Raw genomic sequence first — 11306 nt, forward strand, 5'->3', positions numbered from 1 at the left:
GGAAGTGAAGAGGATATGCAGTGCACTAATCAGGAAGAGGCGGATACAAGAATCTGCCTTCGTGTCAAAGATGCTTTGCAAAAAGGTGCTACAAACATCATGGTTAGTAGTCGAAACTGGTTGAACTGAAGTCTGCTGTTCAGCTGTAGGTGTCATTTGGAAAAGGGAAAAACTTCAGATATTATCACATAAACAGACTATTCCAAGATCTTGGTTGTCGTAGATGAGTGGCGCTTCCCTTTTCCCATGCATTCACTGGTTCTGACACAACTTCACAGTTCAGTGGACAGGGCAAGAAAACTGCTTGGAATACTTGGATATACCATGAGGATGTGACTGAGAAATTTCCTTTTCCTGCACAGCATCCATTCCAACCTGTGGACAAAGACTCAGAGGTGTTTTCATCACTTGAGCTATTCACATGCATCATGTCTGACAGCACTACATCAGTGTACATAGTCAACGAACAGCGACAAGAGAAGTTCTGCCACGGCCACAAGATCAAGTTGATGCAGAGCCTCCCCCTTCCTCCCACACAGCAACTCAATGAATACCTGCTGCTTTGCATTTGGAACAGGATTCCTATGAATCAAATCCGGAGATTGATCCAAGGAATGGGGAAACGTCTTGAATCAGTTACTGAGGGCAAGTCAGTATTTGGACTTGCAAGACATTATTCTTCAATAATGTCATGATCTGTTAATTATTCATGTACCTAAAATATAGCCTAAGCCCACTATCGGTTTGCACTGGTTCTCGTTTGGCTAATAACAGAGTGGACGTCGGATGCAGTAAGTGGGGCAGTCGGGTAGCCCAGTGGTTAAAACGTTCGCTCGTCACGCCGAAGGCCCGGATTCGATTCCCCACACAAGTACAATATGTGAAGCCCATTTCCTGCTCCCCCGCTGTGATATTGCTGGAATATTGCTAAAGGGGGCGTAAAACCTAACTCAGACACACATTGATGCTTTACGCGATAAGCATGGCACTGATTTCGAATGCTGTCTACAATATTGTCTCACGTCACTGATTAAATAAACAATATGTATTGTTCATTTAAACACATGATCATGATGTAGTCGTCATCATGCAAAATACTCTTCTTTAAGAGAGATTTCTTGTGATTATGGAAAGGGTTTTGTCGCTATTATCTTTATAATCATCAGTACACTTAAGAAATGTGTAGCGCCTCAACAAATGTGTTCGGGATATATTACCTTACAATGGCGTATAATACATTTTGCTTACAACAATAAATAATTCATAACGACCGGTAATTATTTCCTTCACGGACACACATTAGTTGTTTCATGTGCTTTGTAATGGAAGTAAACTCAAGACCACCTCAAGGGATCCAACTGAAAAGCAAAGTTTATGTTTTCGCTTTATGCTGGATACAATCTTATGGTAGCAAAAAACCCACACAAAAACGAAAAGAACTAAAACAAGGAGTACTCCAGAAGATGTAAGTTATGGGTTACATATACAAACGACCATACTCACGTACAAAATCACTGTAATTGTATATTAGAAGGTTTATGTGACCATGAGCGCCACCTAACCTAAATAGAAGGTGAATAGTAACTGTATGCGGTGTTCACACATATAGTGCGTTTGGCTTAAAAGCGTACCGATGAATTGCTATATAACTCGAAAACTAATAAACATAATCATAATACTCAATGAAACGCTGATCATAATCAAAACATCAGACCAACTCTGTGATTTGTTTGCAGAATTTATGTCCTAAAATTATAAAAGTTGTTTAACAAACTATCATTAAAATATTGACACAGTTCACTATTTGTCACGAGGGAGGAGTGCAGAGAAAGGGACAGCCAGGTGTTCAGAGAAGCACGTGCACAAGTGCCGACGAAGTTATTGATTCATTAACCTGTGCTGTCTCCATCCTTTTTCGCACACCTGGCTGTCCCTTTCTCTGCACTCCTCCCTCGTAACAAATAGTGAACTGTGTCAGTCAATATTTTAATGATAGTTTGTGAAACAACTTTTTTATTTTTAGGACATAAATTCTGCAAACAAATCACAGAGTTGGTCTGCCGTTTTGATTATGATCAGTGTTTCATTGAGTATTTTATGTTTAGAGTCTTTGAAATGCATCCCCTACTTAGACGTGATACATATATAGATGTTTTTGAAAGGCATCCCCTACTTTGAGCCAAAAGGATTATACCGTGAAACACCGTCACATTCCCTGGGAGGAGTAGGGGATTCTCCTGTATTCACAAGGAACAGAACATGACGGCAGGTCGCCATTCTGTGGATTCTTGATATACGCTGCGTTTGGAATATGACGTCACGAGTATGCTAATCTGAAATCTCTCACACAGGTGGGGTATAAACGAAGAGTTGTGCGATAAGAGTGTGACTCGGCAATGCCAAAGTAGCGAAAGAATTCGTGGTGTTATTCCTCAAGAAAATAGATATAATGCTCCAGATAGACGAGAATAGAGCGAGGTGTGAGAGTGGGCTGCTTTCAAGACTACTGTAGCATTATCACACAGATAATGATGCATGTACATGGTAAACAACAGCGCCCATTCCATTCACGTGTACTGTGGCTGGGTAGCCCTGTGTTATTTTGCTGGGATAGAAGGAAAAGCGCCGTAAAATCCCACTCACTCATGCACTTGCTTAATAATCACCCCCTTACTGACGCCTCTACCTCTCATCAACAGCGGCTAATGCCATGCCCCTTTTCAGCCCCAGGACCTAAAATTATGGCACTTGGTGGTTCCTTAATAATTGAGGGTTGTTCATAGAAATATGTTTTTCAAGATTATATTTGAATTTATTTCGAGACGCGTAAACCCTATATATAACCTTCAAAACTCAGTTCGTAGAGAGGCATAGAGTGGCATGAAAGGGGCATAGATAGGCATGATACGGGCACGATAGAGGCCTGGTAGTCAGAATACATAAGTTATGTAAACAAAAGGAATCAAACCGGAATCGTCCTCGTAATAATAAAGCGCATTAACCAATGCACTACCCCGTTACAGCTCCCCACAGCGTACGTGACAAAAGGATAGCGGTGTGAGATGTGACGATGATTCATGCATGTGGAAAGTGGAGCTTCAACCAGGACATAACTGGAAGTTGGTTTCCTAACTCCCGCAACAACCTGCTTCGCTTGGCTAATTTCTCATTTGCTTCACTGGGTCTGGTGTCATATTCTCTTCCTCCTCTGTTAACTAACGGTACAGCGTGTCATCCTTTCAATGTTTGATGAACACGCGAACCACGGGAGATGGTGGTATCAGAGAGCGGGTTTTTGTCATGTCGGTTGAAAACTGATTGTCTATCAAATCTTCAAGAAGACACTGTGAGATATGATTATATATGACTGACCCTTTATTTCACATTTAATCATTGAATAATCGGGAAAACTGATCGTCAAATATAACATTAGGACAGACTTATGTGATGTGAGGTGTCTGTATTTTGTGTTTAATATTTATTGACATAACCATGTTGTGTTTTTTACCTTATGATATGATATACAAGTGTATTACAAGTATACAGTTATGTCGTGTTATTCATCACACATCACATACACCACATGATGACAGTAACTTCTATCGGACATTACAGCTGGGTGTTGATATGGTTGGAGTTTGGAGGGATTGGGAGGTCTCTTTCCTCAAACGTTGCCCCATTGCCCCATGAAATATCACAAGAAATGGACATAAAAAAATATGTTTTCAATTTCATGAAGTTCATTAAAGGAAACTACTCCCCCCGAATAAAGGCACATTTTACACGCATATTTCCTTTCCAAAACTATAAAAAAACCTGGATTATTAACATATTTGTATTTTCCCGATAACAATTTTGCAAGAGCGATGTCTGTCGCGTATAAACCCATCCCTTTATGTTATCTCAGGTATCCGATTTGCATATGAAAATAAATTCACTTTCTATTTTTTTCAACAGCGACAATTCATTTCAGAATTATACAGAGATAAGGCCATGATACCCAAAGCGCATCGATATCAGTTTCAAAACTTTCTATCGCGCGTCAATGTTTGTGAGCGTTGTTGCCCCGGCAACAAACAACACAGGTAAGTACCAGCATCAAGCGAGTCACCTTAATTACCCTCGGCACCCAATACACTGTTAGGCTTCCCGTTTTATCCATCAGCATTCCAAACAAATTCCACAAAGCGTTTTGTTCTATTCTTGAATAAACCTACAGGCTACCATATTGGGGTACCCCATTCCCTTTGTCGCACCATCACCGGTTGGAGCGCGTGTTGCGACGCGCAGACCTGAGCGCGCTGCATGGGACAGAGCTGGTTGACACCGATAGCGGTCTGGGTACAGATCACTTGTCGATAATTATGTTCAGTCACATAGGTGAGGGAAGAGCCATGTTACTTGGCTGACTCTGTTCAATTTGACCAGCAGCTGGAAACTTGTAAACACAAATTGGAATCAGTAGTAAAATGTTCATAAATGCACAAAACGTTACGTCAGAGAGAGAGAGAGAGAGAGAGAGAGAGAGAGAGAGAGAGAGAGAGAGAGAGAGAGAGAGAGAGAGAGAGAGAGAGAGAGAGTTTTGTTCCATGATTGTGTTTCCCCCGTCCCACCCCTTGTTCCATGATTGTGTTTCCCCCGTCCCACCCCATGCAGACCCTGTGCATTTCGTGGAATTCATGAAACCAGTTACCTCTCTATTCGCAAGTCAGTTTCGCTTCCTGGTGATAAATTTAGTAGTAGTGGTAGTAGTCGTCGTCGTAATAGTAGTAGTACAATTGGTAGTGGTAGTAGGGGTAGTGGTCGTAGTAGCAGCAGTACTAGTAACATTATTAGAAATGGTAGTAGTAGTAGTAGTAGTTATAGTAGTAGTAGTAGCAGTGGTAGTGGTAGTAGGGGTAGTGGTCGTAGTAGCAGCAGTACTAGTAACATTATAAGTACTGGTAGTAGTAGTAGTAGTAGTAGTAGTAGTAGTAGTAGTAGTGATGCTGGCAGTGCTGTTACTACAAACAACTACTACTCATCAACATCCTCATCTGCACCGTCCCGGCCATCAGTGGTGTGAATTAAGTGTGTTAATATCCCCGTCAGTAACTAATAATAATATGTGCTCTCAACATTTAAGTAAAGCCGTTATGTCGGCGCCGAGACTTCAAGGGATGATGTCCTTCACGGTTAATACAAATCAGTATGCAGAAAGGTATAATTAAATGCAACCTTTGTTTCTGAGCTAGTAATCGATTTGATGATTGAATTAGAAAATTAATAATTAAAAAGCATCCTTACTTAACATTTCAATTATCCCCACGAGACAAGAGATGTCTTGGATTACAGCTTCACTGTTCGAGTACATTTATATGACGGCTGCTTATGCCATTAATGATAAATATGTAGGTTGTCTCTTATTTCCCCGAATTATATATACTTGGTCCTTTCCGAGTTTTGTTGTGATGAGTGTACTGATAATTTACCTATAAACCTGAAATGACATTCCCTACAAAATATACATTTAAAACTTCCAGCATCAAAAGATTCGGCCTGTCTTTGATATACATGAAATATAAGTCACTGTTTTCAAATGCGTCAAGCACCCCAAATCTGCTTCTCGTCTGATCCCCTTACCTGTCGGCTGCTATAGGTAAGGAAATTGCATGCTGGGAGATGTTGCGCATGCCCAGAGGTAACGAGGAATGAAACTGATAGACAGTCGAAGCTAGCATTTGCCGACAGCATCATGTCGAGGCGTAAGCAGGCCAACCCGAGGCCTGTCAAGTCAGGTAATGTGTTTTATTCAGGTGTGTCATATTTTTACGATTGTTGTTGAATTTATCCGAGATGATGTTTTTGTTGATGATGTGGGTAGACAGGTCGTTCGATTCGTTGATTCATTTCATAGGGAAGTTGATGTGTGAACATCTTTGGGTACAGGCCAGAACTGGCCTCCGAAGTCAGGTAGACGGACTGAACTTGTCACAAAGTTTCTTCAAAGTGATTTATGAATGGATTTGTTCATGAAGTGATTGATTGATGGAGAGTGTGAATGTTATTTGCGATGAAAATGATGATCACGTCTATGTCGAAGCATCCCGAGCATGGATGTGTGAACGAAGGTGAGCGGTGTCGCGTTGCCAAGGTGATATCAACTCTCAGTCGGCCGGGTTGGGTATGCACCCCGCCCACCCCGGCAGTTCTCAGGGATGTGATGTATGGGTTTGGCCTTTGCGGTCAGTACCATTTATCACTTTTCACGTAAAGCACAAAGTCAATATTCACATCGCCATATTACAATACCCAGATCGGGGCTCCCCACTTTTACGATGTTTGCATCCTCCTTAATTTCCTGTGCTTTGAGTGACGGGCCCTTTCATCGCGCCATGCACTGCCCTGATTCATATTTCAGTGCAATATACGCTATCCATCTTCTGGCTCCATCTTATCAGACTGAGTCAAACAAAATTAAGATTTGCTAAGATGCTTTTTTAAATAAAACTTTTAATAAAAGTCGACATACCTAATATTGAGTTGGGAACGTGATTAGTTTTTTATTTGCGGGCCACCCTGATATGGACTGGGTAATGATGTGAGCTTCTATCTCACAGACAAGTTATTTCAGGAAGCTATGACAATCTTGGCATGTGTCCAGATTTTACCTTTTGTATAATGGTGTCTACCAGGCGTGGATGGCTATAGATGCATTTCGTGAGCCAATGACTGACTCCGCACTAGGCCTTTTCTCTAGGGCTCTTTATCATGTCATCATGATCTTCAAGGCTGCCATGAATATGTTCTTCAATCTTCTCAAATGTGGGGCTTCACATAGCTGTTATTGTTAATTTTGTTTTCTTTGTAATTGTTTTTGTTGTAAAACAATATTGATGAAATATTTGATTGCTTTATATTTATAAAATGAATTGTTGTATAATATAAAAAGCAAATCTTTGAACATTTTTTCTTTCATGCAGGAAATCAAATTGTTGAACTTTTGTCAAACATGATGTTACATTGAATTTCCTGTAAGAATTAAATTTTCCTAAATCTTTGTAATAGATGTGATTTTTTGTAAATATTAATATTGTAAGTATTTTTTTATTCATCTATTAGCTATAAAGATTTGTGAAAAATAAATATAACAGAAATATTTAGGCCAGATAAATGATTTGATCAGACCAGAAATAAATTTGAGATTAAGATGCTGTGGTGATATGATACGATCTCCCGGTCTCTCCAAACATACCTCTCGACCCCGGATGCTGACACATCTCTGTGTTGTTTACACATGTATATGCATAGTGTGCAAGCATTTAGGTTTTGCAAATCCACTCTGAGTATGTACAGAAATGGTTCCGATGTAACCTGATATGGAGTTTGACCCTCATCCTTTTAAATCATTTCAAGTACCAGTTTCTGGGTTGCAATAAAAACTACCTGAGATTTATGTGACCTGTCTCAGCTGATAGAGGCCAGAGAAGCTCAGCCCGAGATGGCTGAACATCACGCCTCTGCTCTCCAACCTCCATCTTGAAATTCACCATTAGAAATATAATTTATGTGGCTAACACTAAGGTTGTGCTCAGAGGCCAAGGCTTATATATGCTTGGAAATACTGAGAAAAAGGTCTATTTCTGGCACAGATAATCATGAACATAATTCTAGATGATTTTCTAATATGGAGGGGAGTTTAGTTAAGTATTTTTTTATCAGTTCATTTTTCTTAAGTCAGAACGTATTTGACCCAATTGATGTTTGTGTTTTGAGCTTTTATTTGACTTTAAGTATTCTATTACCTTCTCTTGAGAAAAAAAGACCTACGTTCTAGTGATCCAGACTTTGCTTTATTGATCTTGCAATGGAGTAATGAAGTGTTTTTTAAAATTCCTCCCCTATAAACCCTTTATTCATCTACTTTCACAAGTCATCAAGGAAGCAGAGAATGCCCTGTTTGTTGGTATCCTAGCAACAGCCAATCAGAATCAATAATGAAGCAGTTTATTATCAGAAGGAGGTTTGCATTTGATTTGGCCAAGTCTAGCCTCCACCATAAGCTGGGATATGCTTTGGGATGAGAAGGGAGGGGGGTTTAGGACAGGGAGGGTGCACTGAGGGGTAAGCTGTTAGTCAGGGCAGAAGATGGTACTTGTGGTGGGTTATAGCGGTAGTGGGTGGGTTTGCATACTGTTAATATTGTTATTAATTGTTGGAAGTGTCGAGCTGGGTTTGAGGACAGAAGGTGGGAAAGAGGAGGCTACAGCAATAGATGGTAGGCAGGTAGGACATTAATGTGGGTTGTGAGAGTGGGATGTGAATTGGAAGAGGTGGATGAGAGGGTGTGATGTGGATTGGAAGGGGTGGGTCATAGGGTGGGATATCGGTAGGAGGGGTGGGGTGAGAGGGTGGGATATGGATAGGAGCGATAGGGTAGGTTGAGAGGTTGGGTTGGTTGAGAGGGTGGGATGTTGATTAGAAGGGGTTGGTTGGAAGGGTGGTGTGTGGATTGGAGGGGTGGGAGTAAGTTGACAGGGTGGTGTGTGTGGAGGGTGGGAGTAAGTTGAGAGGGTGGTGTGTGGGTGGAGGGGTGGAGTAGGTTGAGAGGGTGGGATGTGGATTGTAGGGGTGGGGTAGGTTCAGAGGGTGGGATGTGGATTGGAGCCGGGTGGAGTAAGTTGAGAGGGTGGGTGTGGATTGGAGGGGTGGGGTAGGTTGAGAGGGTGGGATGTGGATTGGCCGGGTGTAGCTTGATAGGGTGGGATGTGGATTGGAGGGGTGGTGTAGGTTGAGAGGGTGGGATGTGGATTGGAGCGGGTGGGGTAGGTTGATAGGGTGGGATGTGGATTGGAGGGGTGGTGTAGGTTGAGAGGGTGGGATGTGGATTAGAGCGGGTGGGGTAGGTTGATGGGGTGGCATGTGGATTGGAGCGGGTTGGGTAGGTTGGGATGTGTGTTGGAAGGGATGGGGTGAGCAGAGAGGGTAGAAGTTGAGGAGGTTGTGTGTAGGGTAGGAGGTTTAATGGATGGTGTAGGTGAGCAGAAGGTCAGATGGTAGTGAGTTGAGTTAGGGGGAGGCTAATGGGATGTTAGGTAGTATGTTGGTTGCCGGTAGGGCTGAGAGGGTGTGATGGAGGGTTGAGTTGAGGGTAGGAAGTAGTGCTTTAGTTGAGGGATAAGTCTGACAAGGTGTGGTGGAGGGGTGAGTAGACTGACAGGGTAGGGGGTGGTTGAAGAAGGCAGCTGTATATAGTTGAATAATGTGCACCGAGTGTGCTGATCGATAAACCACTGAATAAACATCTTTGATGTGTTTGAAGTAGATTATGTAATCTGGTAGTTGGGAATAGTCGTTGGTCAGGCTGGAATGAACATATGGCAGGACTTTAGTAAAGAATTAGTGATTTCATTTGACCTCCGTTATGTCAGATATGTTTACTATGAACTAGGTTTCTATGCAATCTTATAATGCATTTTAGTGGGGTAGCCTCTGCCTAGTGCTGCACGAAAGACTTTCAGCCAGTATCCAATATTGGACAATATGCAGTATCAGTCAGTATGCTGTATCAGTCAGTATGCTGTATCAGCCAGTATCCAATATCAGACAGTATGCAGTATCAGCCAGTGTGCCGTATCAGCCAGTATGCCGTATCAGCCAGTATCCAATATCAGCCAGTATGTCGTATCAGCCAGTATGCTGTATCAGACAGTATCCAATATCAGTCAGTATGCCGTATCAGCCAGTATGCTGTATCAGCCAGTATACCGTATCAGACAGTATGCCGTATCAGCCAGTGTGCCGTATCAGCCAGTATGCTGTATCAGACAGTATGCCGTATCAGCCAGTGTGCCGTATCAGACAGTATGCTGTATCAGACAGTATGCAGTATCAGTATGTCAGTATCAGTCAGTATGCAGTATCAGCCAGTGTCCAATATCAGACAGTATGTCAGTTAGTCAGGTTGAAGGATGCTTTTAACCAAGTGGCTGAATTTCTGCAAAACACATAAGTTACCATGAATACTTATTAACTCTTCCACCTAATCCCCTGACACTGAAGACAACAGTTTCCATCCCATTCTACCCTACCTTCACCCTCTTGAAAAGAAAACAAGCCATCAACAAAAACCCACCGCAAACTATGACCAGGATGGCCAGATGTTTGGATAGGTTGACTAAGTGCCCTCTATTCCTGGCCTGTATTCCACATGGACACTGTGTGGAGCTAGTTCCAATTAACATTGGGAGGATTTATTGTTGAAACATTGAAACATCCAACTCACTCACTCATTCAACAATTACAACATAAAGTGAAATCAGTATGTGCAAATTAAGCATGACCTTTTTGAGGCCTGTGTATGATAATATTGAGATATACAATTAAACATTTTTAATTAGCATCAGGGGTGGAAAAAACCCATTACCAGACGTCCGAGTCCAGTGTTTTTTTCTGTTGGGCAAGCAAATTTGTATATTACACTGTACCGGTGTCCAGTTGACTTTCCAACGTTAATTATGTTGTTTATGTAAAAAATCAACAAGAAAACGGCCGGTATAGTGGAAAAATTATCAGGGCAAGTGATTTTACATGTGCCGTTGTACCGGAGTACACTAGCAATTTTGAAGTTATTTTTCACCCCTGAGCATCAAATGACTACCATACTAACACTTCAATGAATCCATAATTATGAAGACCACTGTCTTCAGCTTATGTAAGGAGGTAGAAGTTACTGCATGTAGTGGCCATATTGTGGCCACTGCGATCTGTCTGTAAAATTCCTAGAACTATGCTGCTTCCCAGTGTTGGCCATCTATGGCAAGATAGACGGCTGTAGGATGTTGTCCTACATAGATGCAGATGGCCTCGGAGAGATGGGATTGTGTGGAACACAGCACCTGGCCGTGGGTGTGCTTATCATGCTTGGTGGCGGGACTGATAATACCGCATACATCTGTGACTCTACACGCTGCAGCCGTCTATCAACTCTATCTTGTCCTTCGTCAGACAGCCAGGAGGCAGACCCATGTTGCTGGTTCTCAGACAAGTGGATATAATAAACCTTGTCTTTCTGTAAGCCTGGATGGAAGGGATGAATTGTTATGGGAGATGTTTTGTAGAGTGACGTCTGTCTGTTTAAAGGCTGTATGCAGATCTGTACACATTCAGCTGAATGAAATGATGTTCAGTTATGGATTGACAAGTAGTCCAAAGTTCTTAAAAAGTCATCATCTAGATTTTGTCAACTTCCAATAATATATTTATCTCTGACCAAACTCACTGATGGATAGAAAACAAAGAACACAATACAATAATCTTTAAAAACT

General features: G+C 41.7%; 1 long non-coding RNA gene across 1 annotated transcript; it reads left to right on the forward strand.

The window, feature by feature from the left end:
• The first annotated feature begins 245 nt into the window (after positions 1-245).
• Positions 246-10489, forward strand: LOC124267926. The gene is made up of 3 exons (XR_006896155.1): positions 246-258; positions 2922-2926; positions 10380-10489. It is a non-coding gene; the product is annotated as an uncharacterized LOC124267926 (long non-coding RNA).
• Positions 10490-11306: the final 817 nt, after the last annotated feature.

This window comes from Haliotis rubra, unplaced genomic scaffold (assembly GCF_003918875.1).
Source record: "Haliotis rubra isolate DU_JTF1 unplaced genomic scaffold, ASM391887v1 Scf135, whole genome shotgun sequence".
NCBI lineage: Eukaryota > Metazoa > Mollusca > Gastropoda > Lepetellida > Haliotidae > Haliotis > Haliotis rubra.